General features: G+C 36.8%; 1 protein-coding gene across 1 annotated transcript in view; it reads left to right on the top strand.

The window, feature by feature from the left end:
- Nucleotides 1–14,733: 14,733 nt before the first annotated feature.
- LOC134471643 (leucine-rich repeat-containing protein 37A2-like) overlaps nucleotides 14,734–27,016 on the top strand; it is a 53,998-nt gene continuing 41,715 nt past the window's right edge. The window contains exon 1 of the mRNA XM_063230961.1: nucleotides 14,734–14,947. The gene's annotated coding sequence lies outside the window, so the exon portion shown is untranslated. The remainder of the gene's footprint in view (nucleotides 14,948–27,016) is intronic.

The raw sequence follows: 27,016 nt of genomic DNA, 5'->3' as shown, positions 1-27,016 counted from the left end.
CTAGTAAACACACAAGATTGCATTTGAAGGATATTTATGCAGCCATAATTGTGATTATTGTCATTTTTTTTCTGCAGACACTGCTAAGCAATCAGTCTTTCTAGAGAAATGATCATCAACTTCTGCTTTTTGATCAACATTCTGCATAATTTGACTCCAGGTTACTGAACTAGATATACTGACTTAGTTCAATACATCATAGGGAATGTGATCTTCTGTATTTGATGGAGTTGTTTTCAGAAGCCAAAAATCTGCAAATAAAGATGAAAGCCGTGACATATTTTAGACACGAGGAGATTTCTTCTTGAAAGCTAGGCAGTGATATTTTAATTTCTGTGAAGTCTAAACATGTGTTACCATGATAAGAAATCAAAACAATAAGTAAAATTAAATGACTCAGGTAATGGAAAGGAAATAGCAAGGCTCAGGTGTGCTCCTGCTTGTGTGTTATGTTATCTGGATAATTCCTAATTTTCACAAACAGACATTGTCTTAGTGTTTAGATGTGATTTTTAAAATGCAGACAGTGTAAAGGCAAGTGGAATCTCTGAGTTCCTGGCTGGAAATTTGTGCATAACCTTCACATTTTTGTAACAGATTGAAAGATATGAGTAATTGCTCAACAAGCCACAGAAATAAAATATTCAGTGTATACAGATACACAGAGCCCCGCTTTCCTGACCCCCAACATCAGAAATGGGTTGTTTGAGTCAAGATGGTCCCTCTCTCTCACAGTATATCTAGTTCTCATTGTTTCTCTCCTTCCTTCCCCTTCCCCTCTCTTCTCTTTAATTTTTTTTCCTTTCCTTCCTTTGAGGGATTGGACCCAATGCCATCATGTTGAGCTGCATTCCCAGCCCCTTTTTTTATTTTTCATTTTTAGACCAGGATTACAGGTATCCCTGTAACAACTAGGCAAGATGGCACCGTTTTTTAAAGTCTTTTGATGTTGAAGAGGTTATTCAGTGGAAACTGTGGATAAAGTATGGGAAGCTACTTTTCTAGGCTTTGAAGTTCTACACTTGGTGTTCATTTGGAAGCAAGAACCACAATTATGCTTCAGCTACTATTTTATACAGTAGTCATATTTCACTAGTAGAAATACTACGAAGAGCAAATCATTCACTTGGTCTACTAGGCTTACATTTGTTTCTTTATCTGGAAAATGGGAATAATAATAGCCCTCAGCATATCAGATTACTGACAGGACTGAAGGAATTCAACCTAATAAATGTGCTGTGCAGAAGAGGGTAAATTTGGAGTAAAACCTAGTGTTTGGTCTTATTTCTGTGGTCTTGAGCACCAATTTAGGGAAGCTCTTCCTATGATTCTTTGGTGACTGTGTTTATTGAATTTGTACCAAATAATACATTAAAAGAGATTTCTGAGCTATGTAGATACATCATCTCATTTAATCCCATTTAATCTCACTATTACTGTAATATTAACATAGTTATAAATTTATTAGGATAGCTTAACATACTGAAGATGCCAAGGTTAAAGATCTAATTTTCCTTTGGGCTGATCAGTCATTTATTTATCAGCCATTGCTTAAGTTATTTCATTTTGCTGATTATCTGAGGTGAACCCCTTAACTATTGTAGTTAGGAGTCTTACCTCTAGTAAGTTAAACAGAGAGGCCAAAATTCAAAGCTGCAACAGAATGACCTTTAAAAGGTCAGATGATACCCAAACTCTGATCTTAGACTGAAACTACAAATCCTATACACCATCTTGCAAATGAAATTTGTTTAGCACATAGGTAACCTTGTGAAAGGATCTTAGTGAATACATAGATGTTTAAATTTAAAACTATTTTAAAAGCCAGTTGCAAATTCTAGACAAGAAAGTGTCATCAGTTTGCTTTCTGATTCTCCTCCATTCTGGCAGAAGAATTCAGTGTTGTGTCTGTTGATAACATTCTATGTTAAAACTCCACAAAATCTGAAAATAACTCCAAATGTAATCATTTAAATACTTTTTTAAATTTTAAAATTATTAGTCATGTTTTGAAAGAGATTTTAGTCAAGCTTGTAATGTGTTCTTATAATTGTTGTAGATTCTTTAGGGATGATTGCACTCCTTTAAATTAGATATAAAAAAGACCTCTACTGTAAATGACTAAAAAAATCTAAAGGGTTGTATATACACATATGCTTAATCACAGCTTAATGTTTTTCTTACATTTTCCCTTCATTTAAAAGTTAAAGATCAAGCCAAGGATGGCTGGTCACACCGGAAACCTCAGCTACTGAGGAGAATGAAGCAGAAGGATTGCACAGGTGTGGGACAATGGCTGAGTGCTAGACTGGCCCCTCATATGTTCATGGTCTTGGGTTCAGTCCCTAGCCACACACACACACACACACACACACACACACACACACACTAAAGGTTATGTGCAATCTTCAGTGCACTCTCTAGTTTTACAGATCACAGATCTGCTTTGGACTCTATCTCTTTCACTGACAATCACAAACCATATGGGACATTCAGTCTATTAAAGGAATTACCATGTAGTCTGAAAAGAAATTCAGCCCAGATTTAAAGCTTTGCTTCAGGAGTGGTCATTTCACCTGTACTTCACTGTGGGTGCATTCTGAAATACTATGCAGGTGTATTAGTGAACTTTCTGCTGGGGCACAACACCTCACATCCACTGCTTAAAAGAGAAATTTGAGAGGTTTCAATTCATGGGCTGGCAGCCCAAGGCAGGCACGTTGTGACAGAATGACACTGCAAGAAAACAGCTCACTTCACCACAGCCAGAAGTAGGGAGAAAGAAATACAGCCTGGAAGAAGTTTTCTCTTCAAAGTACATCCCCAGTGGCCTGCTTCTTCCAGGAAGCCCTAACGCTTAAAGTCTCATTCAGCTGACGAGTCTGTCAGCGAAGTCACTGCCCTCACCATCCCTTAACTATGCATTACGTCTCCACACTGAAAAAGTAGCAGCACTGGGGATTGAGCCCCGCTATGTGAAGTTTTGGGGTACACTTTTATTTGAATTATAATACCAGTGTTACATGTAACAAGTGTATATAGAACCTCTCTTTTTTAGTGGATTCCAAGTGACATGTGTGCTATACATACATGGTCTTGAGTTAATAGGACCCTTCTGGCTGTGTAATTTATCATGGTTTTTTTTTTTTTGGTACTGGGGATCAAACTCATGACCTTGTGCTTGCCAGGCAGGCACTTATGCCACTGAGCTAAGTCCCCAGCCCAATCATGTTTTTTTTTTTTTTTTTTTTTTTTTTTTGTTCTGCCTTCTTATGAAGCAACCTGGCAGAATGTTGTGAAAGCCTTCTTAGTTGTCAATATGTAGAAGTAGTAGTGTGTAAATAATTTTCAAAAGTCGAAAGTTATAGCAGTAGGGCACCTGCTCTAAGGAAAAGTTTGAAACCTTGGAGGAAATAAGAAATGAAAATTATATTTAAATCAGTTTTCCAGTTTTGTCTTTGATATTAAACTGATGAGGTAAATTGCTTTCAGAAGTTAAAATAGAGACTTAAAGGTTATAATAATATCACTGCAAAAATAGTCCAGAGGGAGGAAGAGAGGGATAGTTCATTTAAACATAGGCATTCCTTGGGGAGATAGAATAGCTCTATTAATATTAATTCTGTCATTTTCCCTCACTGCTTTCTAAATGTAAAATTGCCAGTCTATATCTCACTGGTTAGAGATACAAAAATGTAAATAACAATCAACAACCCTGTCCTAAACATATAGGATATATAGGACTGTTTTTAAGAAAATTCTAACCAGTGTAATGTTGAAAAAAAACAAAACAGTGTAGTTTGTTAGCTTTCAACTGTTGTGGCAGAAATACGTGAAAAAAAGCCTTAAAAGTTGGAAAGGTTTAGAGTATTGTGGCTCACGGTTTAAAGGTTTCAGTCTGTGGCTGTGTTTGGTCTCTTTGCTTTTGGGCCAGTGGTGGGGCAGAACTTTCTTGCAGAGTGTGATGGAGGGAAAGTGTTCACCTCAAAGAGACTGAAAACAAAGAGACAGAGGGAGGAGCCAGCCCCAGCATCCCTGCAAGGGCACAGCCCCCTTGGCCCCACTGTCTTCCAGAAGTCCGCTACCTCCGCGTAAGGTGATAGGCTGGTGACCAACCCTCTAATTGGAACAAGGACTTCAGGGAGACCCTTCAGATCTGAACTCTAGAACCTGAATTTGGCAGAAGAGTCTGGAAGTGAAGATCTTATTTCCAGGTGTTGCTTTCCAATAGTATCCTGTGCTCGACCTACATGTATATTTTGTTCTGTTTTGCTTGGGATTGAACCAAGGGTTTAAGCACTTGGCTACACATCACTAAGCTTTTAAATGTTTTAGCTTGAGACAGGGTCACAGTAAATTGCTAACTTGCCCAGCTTGAACTGGCCTCCCACCATGACCTTTCCCTCCCACCATTCCTGGCTTCTTCAGCTAGATTTTCTTTTATTGGAAGGAGATGAACGCAGGGATGCTCTACCACTGAGCTACATCCTCAGCCAATTTTAATTTTATTTTGAGATAAGATCTCATTAGGTTTCCCAGATCACTTGAACTTGTGATTGTCCTGCCTTAGCCTCTCAGTGTGCTTGGATTACATTACACACCTCTGTGTCCTGTTTCAGCTGGTCTTTGAGCGCTGAAGCACCCTGGCCTCAAGCTCAGATTTATCTCTGTCACTGTCGCCACCTGGGAAGGGTTTGGGAAAGAAACATGCTCTGTCAGGCCTCCTGGAGGCTCTCTTCAGTCAGAAGGCAGCTGAAGAAACTGAAAGGTTGTTTCTGATGGCAGGATAGAGGAGGTGGCTGAGTTTAAAAGCCATCCCTTAGATCAAGATTTTTTCTTTTTTTTGAAATGGGTAAAGGTTGAGATACAGATTTTTATGTCTGAAAAAAATATCCTGGCAGAGAGAGAGAGAGAGAGAGAGAGAGAGAGAGCAAGAGCTGTCTTTTAAATCTGCACATTGATGTTTTCTTATAGAAGCAGTTGACATTTAATGAGGAAGAAAACAGCATTCTGAAGGTTTATTTTTTAATACTGTGACTGTTCTAGCATTTGAAAGATAATGTTTTTATGTGCAGTTTAAAATGTTTGATATCAATTTGAGTCCCAAACATACATTTCATTAAATTCTTGAGACATCAGTTTTACCCCATTAGGTTCCATTATCAAAATTACCAGGCAATATCTTAAAGGCTTAAAAGTTATATCTCTAATAATGGCACAGGTCTTTTTCTTTTTAAATGTAAAATGCTATTTTAAATGATTCATAGCATGAGTTTAGCTGCCGGTTTTAATCCCCACATCTGGGAATCATCCCAAGATTGCACACTTCCTGTCTGTAGGAGGTAGCATTCTCACCATGGGCACCAACAGCAGTGATTTGATGCAGTAATAAAAGAGGCACCCCGAGTGAGTCCATGTGATGAAATCTGGTAAAAGGGTGTGGATGTCTTGGGTCCTCAACAGATGAAGCTAATTTAATTTCCAAACTCCAATTCTATATCTTCTTTTTATAATTATGCCTGTCCTAAAGTCTAAATGAACAAAACAAAACAAACAAAAGATTTGAAATAAGAGAAGTGGGGTGTGATGCCATATGGCAGCCCAAATGAAACTACCCAAACACTTCAAAAACAGCATGGCATGTTCCCCTTTCCCCTCAGGAACCGTGTATGAGCTCTGCACAGTAAGGAGCTCCCTTCAGGTTGATGGGAACTGACTTTGTCTTTGTGTGCCTTGTGCCTTGTGTGTGTGTGTGTGTGTGTGTATGTGTGTGTGTGTGTGTGTGTGTGTGTGTACATGCACTTACAAGTGTGTATGTATTTTGAAACAAAAGCCACAAACCTTTAAAAGGAGCTGTAGTGAGGTCACTCCAGAGTCCCATTGACAGCATCGCAGATGTTATAGAATGATTGGTGTTTGAAGTAAAAGAACTTTCTGAAGAAGAAAAAGACACATGACAAAAAGCATTGTCATTAACAAGAAGCAATCTTATTTTTGGCATTGGACTAGAGTGGTTTAAGGAAAATTAAAGTGACATATTTCTGCCCTAATGGTATTTATCATTGGAGAAGGACAATTTTGGCTATAACAGACAAAATCAAGAGAATAAGTGGATTTACTAAGTGAGGAAAATGAACTACACAGAAAATGTTACTAAAATGTGCTTGTAGGTTATTGTTGGATCCTTAATTACTAACCTTTTGAACCCAACCTTCCATTTTCTTCTTGCACAGCCTATAAAGGCATGCATTTTTCTCCTGACTTCTATCAAAACACCTTCTTTTACATTGTACTTTGAAGTTACCCATTTACCTTATTTAAAACATATATATTGCCTTAGGGTTGGAAACTGTGCCATTGATGGGATTATATATATATAATATATATATAAACTAAATGCATAAAATTTAATTGAGAATTTAATATAAATCATAAGAAAGAAAATCCCAAACATATTTATTAGAATTTAGACCAAAAACTTGGTTAGGAACCTAGAAATGAAGCTGATAAGACTGAGGGGACAAATTTTAGAAGTTTAAAAGAATCCTGCTTCAGTTCTAGATCTAATTTGCTCTGTATGATGGGTTTTCCATTAAATGAGTAAGTTGAATTGAGTATTTGATGAGATCTTTAAAAGGTCATGTTAATGAATGACTCATTAGTTCAATAAACATTTTTGAATACTTCATACCTGTTAGGAAATCATCTTGGTAAATATTTTACTGGCCTTACTACAGGGCAATTTGAACAGAATATGAGCATTGGTAGTCTGCACAATCACCAAATTACTTAATCAGTTTTTGGAGTTTTCATTATAACAATGTAACATTTAGAACACTTGATTTGATTATACCAATTAATATTCAGTTATTTGTATAGTCTGCATATATAGCATCGTGCTAGTTACCAAAACAATGGAATTGTTCTATGTATTATTTATTGAAAGATCAAGATTTTGGCAATTCGAATTCTAGGCAAGTTCGTGAGAGTCTAAAATTTCAAATATATCCACATAGTCACACGTAATCTAACATACACACTTAGGTTCAAACATTCATTCACATGTTCAAACATTATTAACTTCTTTCAGGTAACTTTATTCAAAAATCAGAAACAAAAAAGGCATTGAAACATCTGCCCTTCTAGAATATACATCACTAAATGCTAATTTTCTCTTTCAAATTTCTTGCCTTTTGATAGCCTTCCAACGATGCCTTCCATCATCCTCATATTCATGAACTCCTTTGGCTTCTCAGCAAAACCAGTTGTGAAACATCTTGAGGTACAAGAAGTGAGTCTGATTGGAGGTCATCAAGATGTAGTCTCAGAGGCCAGGAACAGATCTCTCTCTCTCATTGTCTATTTTTAAATTCCTTGCTGAATATCAAAATCTGCACTGTCAAAATAGCTCAACAACCCACTAATCTATTGTTCATTTCAAATGACCTTGAGGTCCATGAAGACTCACTTTTCTCTGTGGTCAGGCCCCATTTCCATGTTGGTACGAATCAGCATGGTGAACCAGGCAGATGAACCAGCAGTGCACAGCCTGCCTGAGAAGCTGTCAGAGCAGGCTTGCCCTTTGGTAAAAAGCACTGGGCTGGAATAAAGTCATTTCTGTCTGAAGATAAATACTCAAGTGATGATGTCAGCCATGCTCAAAGAGGGCATTAAGGCATATTCTATTTAAACAAATGGAGCAACAGATGCTAATGGCAAGGAAAAATGACTTTTTACAATTGCCATGTGTTTTGTCGATATACACACCTTAGTTTTCCTTCTCTAAGAGTATTTACTTATAGGACTTTGATTTTTAAAGTTACGTATTTGTATGTTAATGGCATGTTGCAAAATCAATATAAAACACCAGCAGTTGTAGCGTGTGACTATGAAGGGCCTGTAAAAATTCAGTAATATGCTAAACATTATTTCTAGGTCCCAGACCAAAGGAACAGTGCGTGGGAAGATAACAGTCACTGTGAGTTGTAGATAATGATGTAGAAGAGTTCCCTCAATTGATGAAATAGTCACAAATGGATGACACGGAAGCTTTCTACAAGTTTAATGTGTAACAGTGTCATCGGTGTCACTTGGTCTCAGAATTTCTTACTTGAAAATGATTCCTATTGACCGTCTAGTCAGTAGAAGTAGCGAGTGCCTTTCTCATGCATTGGCCATGTGCTGACTGAAATGGTAGGACACGTACTCATTGGAGGAGCCTTCATCTTTTCCAAATTGTGGTGATTTTTTTCCTAGCCTTATCTAAGTTATTAACACCTTAGTTAGAACTCAAGGAACATATATTTTGTGATTTCTAATTACCTCATAAATGCATAACAGTGTAAAAAATTGCACAAAACTAAAGATGTTAGAGATGACACATGACAAAGATGTAAAACTCAAAGACTACTTTATTTTTCTGTTAGCCAGAAATTTCTCCTTTATAGCTTGTTGCTCCAGGGCTGGGTTTTAAACATATAAATCTGTGTGACTGCTTTCTTGTAAACAATTTAATATGCACAGAACTAGCCTGGCCTTCAGAGTTGTATATTTGTACAGGTGATACAACCCTTGTGTCCATACAGCAGGAATTTTAGACTTACTGGGAATTTACTTGGAATTCTTAGAGTAAGTATGTTTTCTACTTAGCTCTTCATCTTACAATCAACTTTCCTCAGTGGAGGGAAAAGAACGCCCTGCTCAGGGGGAAAAAACAAAACAAAACAAAAAAAAAACCATATTTTTCCTTTTAACACAGATGTAGCTTTGGCCTGCAACCTCCTTTATTAGAATCACTGGGTGAGGGCTATGAATAAGTAAATTATATCATTTAGTCAGTAGTTAAGGAAGCAGTGATTACTTTGGGTACAGCTGCTGGCATTCCGCTCACATTGCTGCCTTGAGGAGGCTGAGTCACAGGCTATGCGGTGGGCGTGAGACTCCATCTCTTCTCTGCGAATCTGATTCAGGTGCCCAAGCCACACCACGTGGATGTGACCATGACGCCCCTCAGCCTCCAAGCATGGTCCTCACCCATCTACTTCTCCATATCCTTGTCATTCACTGAAAGCCTTCTAACCCATCTAACCCTGTATTGTTTTGAGTTTCTTTTAATTCATTTATTTCAAAGAAGACAGAATTATTTTGTTAAACTATAAAATCACTTAAAATGCTGCAATGATTGCTTTGCTGTATTTGGGATAAAGATACAGCATAATGCACTAAGCTCGGCTTTTCAGGCTCTGTACAGTCTGGTTTCTACTTACTTTTCTGTGTGTCTTGACCCATTCACTCTTTTGATTCATGACCCTCTTTCACATACACTCTTCTTAATTTAGTTCTTCAAAAAGGCAAAGCTCTTTTTTTCTTAACAATTTTCTTCCTTACTCCCTCTTTTCCTACTTTTTTGTCTATTTATCCTTTAAAGTTTCAGGTTAAATGTTGCTTCTTCATTGACAAGATCCCTGAAGACCAACTGAAACTGGATGTACGCTGGGCCTGTGTTTCATAGTGTGCAGCCCCGGGTTAATTCGGCAGGTTCAAGGCGTTTAAAGCTCATACACTGCCAAGAAAGCTCTGGCTTTAGAATCATCTCCTGGGAGGTAACTTCTGAGTCCTTAGTACACAGTGCCTGATATGAGATTCTTACATGCTTGACACCTTCGGCCACATGGTGTCATTTTTACCAGAAAGCTCACTCAGGCTATGTGATTTATGGTGGATGAGGAGCTGAGGACTAAGTAATAGAGGTGAGTAACGAAGGAGCTAGTGCCTCTGGCCCAGGCCCCCACTCACAACCTGCACACAAGACTTGAGCAGGCTGCTACCCCTCACTGTGGGGAGAAGGCCTGTGCTCTTACTTCACAGAGCGGATGCCTGTGAGCCTGTACCTGCCCCTCCTGGGCTTCGTCAACATTTCTTTCCCCTTTGCTGATTTTATTCTACATTTTCTTCTGTAATAAGATGCATCTGCTGAGTCCTGTAACTCCTTCTAGTGAATCACTGAGCCTTGTTTATTTCCTTCAAAATGATTATTTCTGGGGCCTAGGATATGGCTCAGTGATGTAGCGTCAATCTGGGAAGCACAGGGTCTTGAGTTCACTGCTGGTACCCTCCAAAACAACAACAAGAACAACAATGAATCCCTGTAACAAAAAAAAATGTAAATCTACTAAAATTAAATGTACAGGATTTGGTTAAAAAATACAAAGCTGTAAAGAATTTTTTAAAGATTTACTAATGTCACCTTTTTCAATTTTATGAAAAAAGAAAATGCAACTTCATAACAATAAGACACTAATAGTTAATACACTGTACATCATTATCTTTAAAATACTTAGAGTATGAGACACAGACACAAGGTTTTTTCACACAAAAAAGGGACAGACATAGTAGCACAAAACTCATTGCCTTGTAAGCTGAGTTCAATCTTTTATTATTATCATTTGGGGTTGAATAACTACATAGATATTTACATGTATCTATCTACATCCATCTCTATGTCTATATGCATATCTGCATACATCCATTGGTATTTAAAAACTTTTTATTAGTATATTTCAATGCATGATGATTACATTCATTTTGGGGAATTGTAATAACACATCTTAATTCTTTTGTTTTTTCCACTCTACTCTCTTTTCTTCACTAAGATCAGATTCATTTATTTATTTTGTAAACCCTTATAAGGTTACTTATCATTCATATAGACTACCACCAAACCAATAGACCAAAAATACACAAAATACATAAGACAATTACACTAAATTAAAGTATACTTTAGACAATTATTTTTGTTGGCTTATATGGCTTTCCTTCTCTCTCTCTCTCTCTCTCTCTCTCTCTCTCTGTCTCTCTCTCTCTTTCTTCTATTATCTGTTTTTTATTATACCCCTTATATGGTGAGTTTCACACATAAGAAAAACATATGATATTTAAACTTGTGAGGGGCAGGAGCAAAGATGCCAGATAGATAACAACTGGCTACAGAAGCTCCCTGAGATAGTCAACTTAGAATTCAACATAATACAGAGTGGGGAGCCCCAAACAGAGGGAGATGAATTCTCTTGTCCCAAGAAGAAATTAAGGTGACTTGCCAACCATCCGAGGTCCCACCATGACTGGCCGACACTGTAATTTGCCAGGGTCCCGCCATGACTTGCTGAGATCCAGCTGCACCTTGCTGGGGTCCCACTGAAACTTGCCGAGCCATCCGAGGTCCCACCGCTTTGACTCACTGGAAGTGAAGTTATGTTGAGTTCGAGAGTCAGTGAGCTGAACAGAAAGCTGAGTTGGTGGGGAACCTACATCGACCTGTGGTGAGAGACAGGAGTGGAGTCATTCCATAAATAGGGGGCTCCGGTGGATGACATTCTGGGCCTGGGGAGGACTGGTAAGTACAATGGGCAGCAGTGACTTCAGTCAATTGTTTCCTTCCCAAACGGGATTGGTGGAGTGAGCTAGGCCTGGGTCACATGACCTGGCTGAGACCCAATAGGTTACCTGAGGTCAAGTCCCTGTAGCGGTGGTGCACACTAACCACACTGGCCCAGTGGGGCCTCGGAGGTTTGGCTGGTCTGGAGGGGAGGCAGCACAAAGTAATACAGTAGTGCAGGCCACAGCAGCTTGACTGATCTGGAGGGGAGGGGCCAGCATACACTGTCCCTGTCTGCAACTCACTAACACATTGCAGTGTGAAGGGTCATCTAGCCAGCGTGCTTCAGAAGAATTGTAACCAACAAAGAAAGAAACTGGGGCCTCCTGGAAGAAGCAAAAAAATGGGAAGAGGAAGCAACAACAAAGAGTCCCCAGGCCCCAACCCTGAGAACATTGACCTAGGAGAGGTAAATACAAAGTAGAATGAGAACAGCAAACATGCAATATCAGACACAGCACCAGTAGACATAAAGAGAGATATTCAGGACCTCATAGACGAGTTCAAAAGTGAAAAATTTAGCCAAGTAAAGCAAGATATAAGAAGACTAATAAAAGAGATGCTAAGTACCCCTCAAGGAGACACCGACAGAAGAAGGGAGGAACTCAAACAAAGGAGAGAAATATTTGGTGAAGAATATAAAAAATATAGAATACATGAAGCTGATTCAAAGATATCACCAGGAAATAAAAAATTCTATGGAAAGATGGCAAATCAGCTTGAAGGAAACTAAGGATACATTATCCAAACTGGAGGACAATTTTATAGTGTGGGAGTAAGAAAGGGAAAACTTTTTAAAAATAACAAAGTAACAATACAAAGGCTAGAACACCACGAGAGGATCTATAACATGAGAATAAAGAATGTGAAGGAAGAAGCAGGAGTACAAACAAAGGAACTAAAAGGGTATTCACAGAAATAATTAAGGAAAACTTCCAAAACATAGGAAAAGGAAATGATATTCAGATGTATGAGGCATACAGAACTCCAGCTACCTACAACCAAAACAGAACTACACCCAGGCATATAATAATCAAGATCCCAGAAATTCAATGTAGGAACAGAATATTAAAAGCTGTTAGAGACAAGAAACAGATAACCTACATAGGAAGGCCCATCAGAATAACAGCAGACTTCTCCACACAAACCATCAAGTCAAGAAGAGACTGGAGCGAAATATTCTAAGCCCTGAAAGAAAATAACCTCCATCCCAGATTGATATACCCTGCTAAATTGTCTCTAGAAGTTAATGGAGAAGCAAGATGCTTCCAAGACAAAGAGGAACTTGGAAATTTGCAACCACCAATCCAACTCTATAGAGAATACTGCAGGGCATTCTAGAGAGAGAAAAAACTACTAAGACTCCAGGAACATTGACAGAGAGGTCTCAATGAATGGAGCAGAAAACAGAATGAAGCAGATAAGCAGACAACTGATGGCAAAAAAATAGTATAACAGAAATGAGGCAGAGAAGATTTTATTCAATACTAATATGATTGATAGTATCAAGTCTGAGAGTTTAGGCAACTACACTGAAGATGACAAGACTCAATTATACACATTCTGGTTTGATAACTTCCGGTTTTTGAAGTTTTATACTACATACAAAGTCGTGTTTTTATTAATACTGTTGTGTACTAACATATTCAATTGTGCTATTTCTGATGATATAGCCAATTATATTGGAGATTACAAGAGACAACACAGGAACTATGGTAGAATGATTTGTATGGTCTTATATGTTTACTTCATTTCATGTGTTTATAGGAATATGTTTTGTTTTGCCTTGCTTTGTTTTGGTTCTCCCTCTAATATACAAAGGATAGAAATACATATTAATACTCATGCATGTGTAGAATCTATACACAGTTTATGAGAACTGGTCATATGACACATGATGAAGTGAACAGATACTTTAAAGAAAAAGAGACACTAAAGTACCCAGTGCTGATCCTGGAGTTTCATAATGTGAAACCCAGCAATAGGATTATTCTTTGTTCAGAGTGATATTAGCCTGCTTGGGTTTATTCAGTCTCAACATAATTGAAGATATGGATAACTGCATGTATGTTTAAGTGTATAAGATTGACAATATGCTACTAAGTTTGTGTTGGATAGTTGAACAGAACTGTTTGCAGTCTTGTTTGAATTCCCACTTCACATGTTCCAGTTTTGTTTCTTGAACAACTATTTGTAAAACAATAATATGTAAACATCAACTAGTGACTTCTTACTGTTTTTTTCCTGAATGTATGTATTATTTCTATTTTCTGTTTTGTTTAGTCTTTCTTTAAATAAAATTTAAAAAAATAAACGTGTGTTTGAAATTCAAAGTCACGAGGTCTCAGTTGGCATCACAAATTTGTGGTGCTCCTACTATCTGGTTTCACTTAGTTTTTTGAGTTGACGTTTTCTTGTTACACTTGTGTGAAATTCCTACAGTACGTTTTCAGAGTGACTGTTTTAGAGAGCAATGTAAGGGAAACAAAATACATTGTAAGCAGAGTCGTTTGGTTTGATTTAAGAAAATAAGATGAAGCATTGAGTGATGAACTGTCACTGGAAGGAGAATTCTAAAGCTGTGAAGTATATAATTAACTAAAAGACATTGTAACTTGCTCTTGACCCACATTTTAAATTGCAGAGAGCTAGGAAGCCAGGACCAGAAATCTCTAAAGATATGAAGTGTAATAGACAATAGCTTGACTTATAAATAGAACAGGAGTAATGAAAAATTAATTTAGGAGTTTCAAAATATCTGCTGTAGTGATGTTTAAGAAGTGATGCCCCACTGTTTTCCACATGTCCTTGAATTTATTTCTGTGTTCCAAGGAACTTGAAGTCAGACTTTAAGCTTATTCTGTCGTGCTATGTTTCATGGAAACTGATGTGGGAGGAGTAGTGGAAAGAAGTGAAGGGTTACTATTAGAAACCTTTTATGATATGAGGCTGCTCACTAAAGGTGAGCACCCATTTCCAAAGATTGTAGACTGAGTTTCCAGGATATACTCTAAAATGTTATTATCATTTAATACCTAGTGCTAACTTGGACACATTTTGTTCTGTGGGTAGAAATTCTCATTCTGTCTGTAAAGATGGAGGCTGCTGAAGTGGTTTTGTTTTTAGTTTGCTTTTAACCTGCTTGGCGTGACTTTCTTTACTTATGAGGCACCTAGGTTTCCTAGTGAACATGCATGCTGGTATTTCAACACTAGCTGCCCCAGATATGCATTTGGAAATTTAAATCTAAAGTGGAAATATCAGACACAAATTAGTCATTCCATCTTGTAAGTCTTGAAGAACAGCCTTAGGTTCTACCATCTGTACTCTCAGAAATGCTATCATTCTTAGCTTCTTTCTAAGACAAAATGCTTTCTGAGTCTATGAGATGCTGAATGCAGACAGAGCTGGAGCCTGGAGGCTGAGAACTGTCTATTCTTCTGCTGGGAGGATCCACCCAGTGAATGCGGCATGGTTTCGGAAGGAGTTGTAAGCTGGTGAGGATGTGTCTAGGTAGGTTTATTTTTCAGAGCTCTTTGTAATGCCTCTCTGGCAATAGTGGTTTTAACCTAATTAATACATGACCATCACAGAAGAAAATGCTTTTAGTGCAGTTTTTACTGAAAAATTGGATTAGGTTACTGTTGCTCGCAGGAGGGTAGATTGAGTGAAATAAGCTTTGGATTTTGGTTACTTTTTCATTCAATGTCATTCAGTAAACAAGATGTATGTCATACAGTACACACTGTGCTAGAGGCTGTCGGGTTCTTGTGAATATATATTTTATATTACTTTAGGGACTTAAGGGGAAATGTCCATTTCCCATAAATGAATTTTTTGAAAACTAAAAAATTTTTGAAAACTTTTAAGAGATAATGCCCTTGTGAAACAACTTGCCCTTATTTACAGTTCCTCGGTTCAGTCTTGTATTTAATCACATAGGACTTAAAATATTTCCTTACTAATCTTAATCTTCTCCTAAAATGTTTCCTACATCATATCTAAGAAATAGCTGATTCCTTACAATAAACCTTCATATAGTTAATAGTGTTCATGAAAAAAAAATCCCTCATTTGGTAACTAAGTCATTCTTCAGCCTCATTCTCCAAGCTCAGTAATCCAATTATGCTAACTGTATACTATAATTAAACTAAAGCATGCTTTAGGAGAGTTTAATCATGTTACTGAAATATCCCCCAATTAAACTAGGTGCCTGGCAAGGACAACTGTGGTTACGGGCCTTGTAAAACCTAAAGAGGTTTCATATTAGGTGCTATTCTGTGCTGTAAACTTCCATCTGGCAGAGACCTGGAGTTGGGAAACAAATTAAAACAATGCAATCACAGCCATTTGATCTCAGGCTTGACTCTTGACTGGACTCTCAAAACACATATGAATCGTGTCGTATTGATTAAAACAAATCCCCAGCAGAGGACATTCAGTGTTCAGTGTTCATAGTAATATTCTCAGAAGGAAATGAGTTTCTAGATCGAACAGGTTTAAATGGGATGCTTTCCCAGTGAAGTGCAGAACCACTTAGAAGCACTAGGCTAAGTGATCTTGTTTGTACCTCGCTCTCTGGATCTGTGCCTCCAAGTGTGGGGGAGTAGGGGTCCAATTGCTTTTCCAGCTTACTGTCACAAGGTACTTGCTATTGGCATCTCTCTGGCCATAATTTTTTCCTGCTTAAAATCTACATAATTTTTACTTTAAAAATAGTGTGTAGAATTTAACATGTTCTTTAGGTAATGTAGACAAAATATATATTCTGTCTAACTTCATATGTGTGGACCTTCTCTCTGTACTTTTTCTGACTGCTTTAAACATTAAAACAGGGAAGATGGCCAGGCATGGTGGTGCACATTTGCAATTCCAACACCAGGAGGCTGAAGCAGGAGGATTTTTGTGACTTTAATCTCAACCTGATTACACAGTGAGACTATCTCAGAAAACCAACCAAACAAACACAAAAGATAGGGAAGATGGATATTACTCATCAGTAAGCTGGTGGTTATAAACTTTCCTCTCTTTTGTATTAAATATTAAGTAGATCTGGAATATGAATCAGAAGGTATGTGACCTCTCAGTTTCTGCTCTGATGCTACTGTCCCAGTAATTTAATAGCCTTAAGATCTAGAGTAGGGTGAGTTAAGGGGGAAGCCCAAGTGGAGCATCTATGGAGGCCCCCACACTTGGTGCCCTTTGAGGAGTGATCTGAGTGCTTCTTGGCCAGGATGCCCTGTACTACTTTTACAAATTAAGAGTGGAATGGGTGGGCAGACATGTTAGAATGTGTTTGGAGTTTCTCTGCCATCCTATGCCAATCTGACTCTTTGGGCTGTGGTGGAGTATTCCTTGTGTCCAGGGTAGGGATCCAGGGCATCACCTTTCTGTGGTTAAATCACAGTCTGACCCTTCTGGGGTTGTTCCTCTTGTGACTTTTGATGATCTTGTGAACTGAATTTTGTTCCTCCCACATGCATGCTAGGACTACAATACCAGTCAGAATGTGAGTGTATTTGGAGACAGAACTTTAAAAATGGTTAGGTTGGGGCTGGAGGTTTAGCTCAGTGGCATAAGCGCCTGCCTTGGAAGCAGGCAGTCGTGAGTTCGATCCCTGGTACCTATAAGAAGGAAAAAGACAAAAAAAAAAAAAAATGGTTAGGTTAACTGAGGCCTTATGGGTGGACAGGAATGCAACATTACTGGTTTCATTAAAGTAAGAAAAGGCCAGGAATGTGTATATCCAGAGAGAAGGCCATGTGAGGACATAGTGAGAAAGTGTCCATCTCTAGCCATGAAGCAGAGAGGCCTCAGGCAAAAGCAAACCTGCCAACATCTGGAACTTTCAGACTTCAGAAGTGAGAGAGAGAGAATAGATCTGTTGTTAACCCACTTAGAATCTGGTAGTTTGTATGGCAGCCTATAAATGAATACCACTGATAGCAGTGTTATCCCAAGAAATTTCCAGTATGTAACATGAAAAATTTCACTTCCTACCCTTAACTGTAACTCCTGGAAACTAACTTAGGAACACTTAGCTTGTGTTATTGTGTTTTTATCTGTTTAACTTCAAAGAAACTATTCTTTGGTTAAGAAATCCCTTTATGAGTTAAAATTAGAATTTGAGGCCAAGCTAAGAAAGATCTCTGGAGGATCTAAGAATAGAACTGAATTTTTTTAATGGATCAGTACATTATTCTTTTAAGTTCCAGGCCAAGTACAAGTTCCCACTGTTATGACCTACAATGAAGAAAAAAGTTGATCTGATGGCATTTTTGAACGATGGATTATGGCTTTCTTTAAATTAGAAAACTGGGTACTTTCTACAATTGAGATATAGTGATTGGAACCATTTATTTGTCTTCCAACCTCTTTCACTTAATTTAGGGCAAAGCCACATCTTTTCTGTCTTAAGTCAACACATGTATGTGTATGCACACATGTAGTACTCCAAAAACAATAAAATAGTTATGAGCAGAGCAGAGGATGCTATTTCTGGGGAACAATGGCAACACCTAATAATCAGTTTGATGCTGCTAGGAGTCAGTGATATGCAAAGAAACCTGAAGCTTGTGTCTGGGCTCCTAGAATTACTGGTGCTATCAAATGGCTCCACTGTTCATATCAGTAAAAGGAGAATGTTGGGTAAATATGCACTCTGTGCTTCCTTCATGGTCCCTGGGATGGTGGTGTTTGCAAGAGGAGTATAAGAACACACGCCTTTGGTGGGTGAACTGGCCAGAACCCCAAGACTTAGGACAGCAGCTGGGCCCAAGGCACACAGGGACACACACATCTGTAGAGGGTGTAGTAATCAGTGAGATGGCAATGTGGAAGCATCTGAAGCAGGAGCAAGGACACAGCAATTGGACTTTGGAGCACTCCACTGACAGAAGACCCATCCCAGCCCCCATATCCAGAGGCCAAGATCAGCTCCACACCCAGCATGCCTCTGGGTCTAATGTGGACACTAGTCAGAACTGTAAGCACCAGAAGTACTTTACTATTTTTATTCTCCTTTGTTTTTCTGATTGACTTTCCCTTTCTTGTCTGGTGAGAGGTATTGTGTTTTGTTTTGTATTCTGTGATTAATTTTGTATTTGGGTTTTTTCCTTTTCTCTCTGTCCTCTGTCTCTCTGGTCTCTTTTTTCTTTCTTCTTTTCTCTTCTTTTTCATTTTCTTTCCTTCTTCCTTCTTATTTTCACTGTTTAGATTTTGAAACTTTCTTTTTCATTTTCTTCTATTGATCCTCTTTCTTTCTACCTAAACTACTTCTTGAATTTAAATTTTCAAGTGAGTAATCATTATCTCTACCCTTTCTAATTACTCTTCCACATTCTATTTCATTCTTTCCCTCCTGTGTTTCCTGGTTTTCCAAAGCTCAGTCAATTATCCTTCGATCTCTAGCCTTGACTTTACTCTATCTGACTTCACTCATCACTTTAGCATGTCCCCTACCCATCTTAACTCCTGTACCCATCACAGGCTAGAATCACTCCACTATGGGGCAATTATGGCATTCAAGTTCATTATACATGTTTGATTTTGTTGTATACTCTTAAAGTTGCCCTCTGTGAATGGAGGTAGCAGGTTAAAAGTTACTATAGCCTGTCAGTAGTTAAGCTGTACTTGAAACTATTGTTATTACTAACTGTATTACTTTATCCAGGATGTCATACATGTCATAATCAGCTTTTTCCCTGTATGATAACATTGTGATTGTATGAAGTCATAATCATCACCACAGCTGAGTACCAAAGTATTGAGAGCTGAGCCAAATAGTAACTTTGCATCCTTTACAAATTGGTATGATAGGTTCTCAGGATAGCTAAGATCACCTACAGCTAGAGGATATATCTAGAGCAGATATCTCCTAAGGAAGGCTCAAAATTAGTTATGAAACTGTATATCATAAGAAATCAGCTAGCACCAACGTGGAAAACAAAATCAAAAAAAGAAAATGACAAGACATAGAAGTCAAGTGAAATCCCAGATCACTAGACCACACAGCACAAGCATAGAACTCAGTGAGCTAGATGAAATTGAAAATCAAATGCTGGAAGTGAAAAAACACATGGAAAAGGCTATAGAGAAAATAATCTCTCAAATACAAGAAGAAATAATACTTGAAAATAAAAGATAATAGAAAAGACACAGATAAAAGAACAGAGAAGCTTACAAAAATTATAACAAAAAATGTCCAATATAGGAAAGAAATGGAATCCATGAAACAGATCCAAACAGAAATCCAGAAATTAAAACCTCCATTGAGAGTATATGCAACAGACTGAACAAAGGAGAGATAGAATTTCAGATCTTGAAGACAGAACAGCAGCTGGTGATCACGAAAAGAAAGATATCATAAAAATAGCGAGAAAGCCATGGGCAAGCTGCTGCCAGATTGGGGACAGCCACAACCATGCCTCTTTCTGTGAGTCAGCTTCATTCATGGCCTGCAGGGAAAGAGAGTCAGGCCTCACAAAGGAGGCGATCCCTGCCTGGAAACCATATCATTTTCACCCTTTTCTTGGGCTGGGTTTTACCCTGTTTTATTTTGTTTGATTATATCAAATCTGATGGCATGAGCAGCTATTTAAAAGATAAGACATATTATTGTAGCCATTTTGGATTTACTATTGGCTTATTTTGAAGTCATTTATTGCATTCATTGTTTTGTTTTTATTTTTTCTATTCTATTCTATCTGTTCAATTTTTACTATGTCTGAAGGTATCTGCAGCTATTTTTAATCAACAAAAAACATTATGATAACTATTGCTGATTTTGTAAAGTTTTAAAGTCTTGGTTAGCTTATGCTAGTTTATTTTGATTGGTTTTATTCTGTTTTATTTTTCTTGGTTTTATCCTCTTCAAAATTAAAATAACATAGCAAGAAACCATGAAAACTCAATTCATTAACTACAAGACGAAACAAAGAAGAATAACATAACATAAGATTGATTGGGGTCAATGAAAAAACTGGAGACAGCATAAATGCCATAAAAAACTTCACAGAAATAATGGCAGAAAATTTCCCAAACATGAATAAAGAATTTGACATACAAATAATTGAAGCATATAGAACTCCAAACAACTATGAGCAAAATAAAACTACATCAGGACTTATAATAATCAAAATCAAGGAAATTCATCACAGAAACAGGATATTAAAAGCTGTTAGAGAAAAGAAACATCATCTGTAAAGGAAAACTCATCAGAATGATGGCAGACTTCTCAACACAAATCATGAAGTCAAGAAGAGCTTGGAGTGAAATATTTCAAGTCCTGAAAAAAAACAGCTTCCAACCCAGGTTGATGTATCCTGAAAAACTGTCTTTCAAAATTAATGAAGAAACAATGTTTCCATTACAAAAAAACAACCGAAGAACTTTATACCACCAAAGCAACCCTTTAAAGAGTATTAAAAGATATTGTAGACACAAATGATCACAATTCCAAGGACAATAATAGAAAGAAAACACCAGACAGGGAAACAGTTATAAAAAGGGGAAGAGCAGGGAACCAACAGCAGGAAATACCATAACAAAGATAAACCAATGCATATCAATTATTATCATCAATGTAAATGGCCTCAATTCATCAATCAAAAGAAACAGAATGGATCAATAAACAAGATCCAACAACATACTGTATATAAAAACACATTTAATTCAAAAGGAAATTTGTAGACTGAAAATTAAAGGATGGCAAACCATACCATTAAATAGAAACTCAGGACAAAGTAGGAGTAACTATTCTGTTTGCAGACAATGTGAATGTCAACTAAGAACAATCAAAAGAGATAAAGAAGATCATGACATACTTGTTAGGGGAAAACTACAAGAGAAAAAGAACAATCATAAATACATATGCACCAAATACAGTAGCACACAACATTAGAGAAATATATATATATAGACATGAAAAATCAAATATGCAATAGCATAATTTTAATGGGGGAACTTAATACCCCATAGTCACCAAGGGATGGATCAACTAGACAAAGAGTTGGTAAAGAAATAACAGAACTGAATTAAACCTTTGAACAAATGGACTTAGCAGATATTTACAGAGTTTTATACCCCAAAACACCAGAATCCACATTCTTCTTAGCTGCACATGGGATGTTCTATAAATAGACTATATACTAGCCCACAGAATATGCTTAAATAAATGCAAAGGAATTCAAATTATCCCATGCATATTTTCTGACCATAGTGCAATGATATTGGAAATTAATGGCAAAAGAGACTGCAAAAACTCTATAAACACATGGAAATTAAGTAGCAGCCTTCTAAGCAACCAATGGGTCACAGATGAAAAAAAAGGAAGAAATTAAACAATATCTACAACTAAACAAGAATGTAGATACTGAAACTTATGGGATATAATGAAAGCAGTCCTATGGGAAAAATTTATAGTGGTGAATTCTCACATCAGGAAAATAGAATGAGCACAAATAAATAATCTAATTTTGCACCTCAAACTTCTAGGAAAAAAAGAGCAAAACAAACTCAAAATCCATTCAAGGAAGGTAATTATAAAGACCACAGAAGAAATTAATGCAATGGAAACCATGAAACAGTACAAAAATTATGAATCAAAGAGTTGGTTGTTTGAAACAATAAATGAAATTGACAAATTAACAAACTTCATGAAAAAAGTAAATGTTCAAATCCATGCATTGAGGAATGTAAATGGTTAAATCACTTGTAAACCTGTACTCTCATAGGATAGAAAAAAAGAATAAATGGACAGATTTCTAGGTATTTATGAATTGTCAAAGCTGAATCAAGAAGATATAAAAATTCTGAATAACTCAGTACTAGCTAATGAGATTGAAAATGCAATTAAAACTTACCAACAAAGAAAAACGCATGTTCTGGTGAATTCATTATTGAATTATACAAGAAATTTGGAGAAGATTTAGTGTCTATTGACACTAAAATGGTCTTCTCAAATTCTTTAATGAAATAGAAAGAGAGGCAATACTCCTTAACTCATTCCTAGATACAAGTATTATTCTGATATCAAAACAAAACAAAAAAAAGACTCAACCAAAAAAGAGAACTACAGGCCAGTCTCCTGGGTCAACATAGATGCAAAATCCTCAATAAAATACTAGAAAATACAATGTAACAAATCATCAAGAAGATTATACACCTTGACCAAGTGGGATTCATCCCAGGGATGCAAGGATGGTTCAACATATGCAAATCAGTAAGTGTAATACACCATATCAACAGAGCCAAAGACAAAAATACATGATCATCTCAAGAGATGCAGAAAAAGCTTATGATAAAGTCCATCACTCATTCATGATAAAATCCTACAGAAAATCAGAATAGATGGTCTTTATCTACATCTTATGAAAGCCATCTATGACAAACCAGCAGCCAATATCATACTAATGGGACAGAACCTGAAAGTTTTCACTGTAAAAACAATAACAAAGCAAGGATGCCCACTATCACCACTCCTATTCAATATAGTTCTGGAAACATTATCCAGAAATTTTAGATAGCAAAGACAAATAAAAGGTTAAGGATAGGAAAGGAAGAAGTCAAGTTATCACTATTTGCAGATGATATGATACTCTACATAAAAGACCTCAAACACTTCACCAGAAAGCTACTAGAGTTAATAAGCCAATTCAGTAATGTAGCTGAATACAAAGTCAACAGTCAAAAATCAATAGCATTCTTGTTCACAACAAGAAACTCATTGAGATAATTCAGGGAAACCACACCCTTTAAACAAACCCCAAAATGAAATGCTTAGGAATCAACCTAACAAAAAAAGTAAAGGATATATATATTGAAAATTAAAGGGCCTATACATTGAAAATTAAAGATTCTGAAAAAGGAGGTCAAATAAGACATTGGAAAATGGAAAGATATCTTTTGCTCATAAATAGGAAAAACCAACATAGTGAAAATGGCCATACTCTCAAAATTGTTATACAGACTTAATGCAATCCAGATCAAAATACTGTTAATATGCTTCATACAACTACAGAAAACATTAATAAAATTCATCTGGAAGCAAAAGAGACATAGAATAGCAATGGCAATTCTGAATAACAAAGGCAAGGTAGGAGGCATCACAATCCCTGATTTGAAATTATACTACAAAACTATGATAAAAGCAGCATGATACTGGCAAAAAAGGACCTGAGGGTCAGTGAAACAGATTATAAGATGTAGACATAACTACAAACACACTCAGCCACCATATCTTTGACAAAGGGGCCAAACATGTTTACTAGAAGAAAGATAAACTCTAATAAACGACTAAAAAAACTGGCTTTCTACATGCCAAAGAGTAAAACTAGATCCATGTCTATCACCATGCACTAAATTAAACTCAAAATGGATTACAGATATAAATATTAAAACAGAAACACTAAAATCTACTGGAAGAAAACTATTTAGAAATCTTGAAGACATAGTTGTAGCCAGTTTCATGAACAAAAACCAAACGGCATGGAAAACACTTCAAAGAATCAACAACTAGGATCTTGTCTTATTAAAAAGCTTTTGCATACCAAAATAAATTCCAAACACATTTAAAAGACAACCCAAAGAATGGGAAAAAATTTTGGCCAAGTGTCCCTTAGACAAATGACTTCTCCATATAAAGATAAGAACATATAAAGAAGTGAAAAAAACCCCGAAATCAAAGACTCAGTCCAAAAATGGATAGCTGAAATAAACAAATACTTCTCAGATGAAGAAATACAAACAGCATATAAATATATAAAAAAGTTCAACATCATTGATCATTTGAGAAATGCAATTAAAACAACACTGATTCTATCTCACTTTAGTAAAAATGACTATCATCAAGAAATAAACCAATAACAAATGTTGGTGGAACTGTTGTTGGGAGTGTAGATCAGTGCAACCCTATGAAAACTAGTGTGGAGATTCCTCAGAGAGCTAGGATAAGAGCTCCCATTTGACCCAGGTATTGCCCTCCTGAGTATTTTCCCAGAAGAATTACAAACATCATACTACAGCTCTATATGTGTACCCATGTTTATAGCAGCATGATTTGTAACAGTAAATCTTACAAATAACCCAGGTGCTTATCAACCAAGGAATAGATACAATGCAGTTCTTTTAAGGTATAAAGAAGGCTAAACTTGCGACATTTATAGGGAAATGAATGCAACCTGAGAGCATACTTATATGTGAAATAAGTCAGACTTACATATGTAAACACTATATTGTCTACCTAATGTGAGAAGCTGAAAGAATAAATAAGACCCAAAATGTTCAATAGATATTATGAAATGGGAAGAAATTGTTCAAAAGGAGAGAGAAATTGAATAAGGGAAAGGAGAAAAGAAGGAAGGGAAAAGGAAAAAAAAATATATATATATACATGGTACAAAGTAATTAATATAATTATACTACTAATTGTTATTAGTTCATTGAAAAGACAGGTTTGTGCCTATATTGTCTGATTGACTTCATACCTATATCTTGTAATATGAGCAACTACTTTGAAGATAACAATACACAATGTCCTAATCATTATTACTCTCTTAAAATCTTGTTTTGAAATTTTGTATCATTGTTTTTGATCTTTCTTTTTTAAAAAAATAAAAGCAAAACAAAAAGAATAGGAAAGTGTCGGACCAAATACTCTAAGTTCTGTCATGGAAATACCCTATAATAAAAGATAAAGAAAAATAACTGAAGAACCATGCATTCATACATTATCTAGTTGATCATATTATCTGAATCTCCACTTCTTCCTGAGTTAAAAAATTCAAAAGTAAAACTTCCTAATTTGGTAAGGATTCCAGCCATATCTCCTAGTAATCTGTATTCAGTTTTGAAATCTATGTCCTAACTCAGACATTTCAAACACCAGTCTTGTAGGTCAGGAAGGGAGACAGGCGAGGACCAATGTGAGCTAAGGGAACAGTGCACATAAGCTGTCTAAAGCGGGCGTCAGGCCTTCACCTTGAAACATAGGGCAGTGCGTGAGATGAAAGGATCCTCAGTGGCCAGATCTGAGTTAAAGAGAAATGCTAGATACACAATTTTAATAGTAACTCTCCTAATTCAAATGTTGTTAGTCAAGAAATTCTTTGGAACACGTGTAGGGCAAATGAACATATCTGTTACCATCCTTTAATATTCCCTTAGTTCTCAAAGCAGGAACTGTGTACACTGGTCCTGAGTTGTCTCCTGCAAACCTGTACTAGAAGTTTCCAAAACATATCCCCTCAGAGCCATGTGGGTCTCTAGGGCTTCCTCTCAGGCTCCATACATGTTTGTTTGTTTTTTGTCTTTGTACTGGCCTAAAATTTCATTTGAACACAGGGTTAACTTGGTAAATATTCATAAGGTATTTAAAGCAGCACTGGACATACAGGAGCTCTATTTAAGTGCTAGCTACTTTTATTAGTAAAGGGTCTGTAGGAACGTTGAGTTCCTAATTATTTATTAGTCAAAGGTCTGTAGGAACGTTGAATTACTGTCCTAATTATTTATTAGTAAAGGGTCTGTAGGAACCTTGAGTTACTGTCCTAATTATTCTATCATGTTCTGCCAAAGAAAAATTATCCCCCAATTTCATGAAATTCGAAAGCATTTTAACACATCTTTAAAGATTTTATGATGTTCAGAAATAGCTATAGTTTATGTAAGTAATCCTTTCATGTACAAAAAAAAATCCAGAGAGGAACCTTTTTCTAGTTTGCAATCTTACCTTTCCTACTTATGCTTTTAGATTTAAAAAAATACAGTTTCATTTCTTATCTAGGTTACAGCTGGGCTGGCTTTGGGGATTTTACCTTTGGATCTGAGCATATAAATTCTTTCATCAAAATTCTATTTCCTAGAGGTATGCTAATTCTCATGAATAATCACAACAATCATGGCAAATGTTTGGAGGTTATGACTGAATCATTCCACTGCAACTGCTGTAAAGAGAGTGTTAAAAACTGCTTAACTTGATGATTTTCTCACATGCTGGTCTCTGACCTACCTTTCCAGTCTCACATTTCAACCATGCAGAGTCCTTCATTTTCTTTTGTTATTTCTTCTGCCCCAATATACCAATTGTATTCCTTTGACTGTCAAAATTTCTCACTGTTCTGTGATGGTTTATTGGTTTGTTTTTTATGGTGCTGGGGATTGGACAAAGGCCCCCAAACTACTGGGGTAGGTGCAGCGATCTACCAGAGGAAGGCCATCCTGAGCCTTTAATGCTGCATTTAAACCTGCTTCCTCCAGGAAACCGCTTCTGCCCCTTCACTATTTTAATTACCCTGGGTCAGCCCTGCTCTTTCTCTCCTTTAAGTCCTCTTAGTAGTTTATGATTTTGTTTTTGAAGGCACTTACCAAGTCTCTATTATGCCTGGTTGCATACTTCCTATAACTTCTCCCTATGCCTGTATGATAGTGTCTTGGTTACTTTTTACTCATTGCTGAGACAAAATACCTGATGCCCAAAGCTGGGAAAGGAAAGGTTTATTTCTTATAGCTTTTTGAGGTTTCAGTCCATACTCAGTTGGCTCCAAGGCAGGGTGGCATGGCAGGGCCACAGTACATTGCAGCTGA

Source organism: Cavia porcellus, unplaced genomic scaffold, assembly GCF_034190915.1.
Source record: "Cavia porcellus strain 051 isolate PalLab524CR breed Dunkin Hartley unplaced genomic scaffold, mCavPor4.1 scaffold_19, whole genome shotgun sequence".
Lineage (NCBI taxonomy): Eukaryota > Metazoa > Chordata > Mammalia > Rodentia > Caviidae > Cavia > Cavia porcellus.
This window is presented reverse-complemented; position numbering and strand designations above follow the sequence as displayed.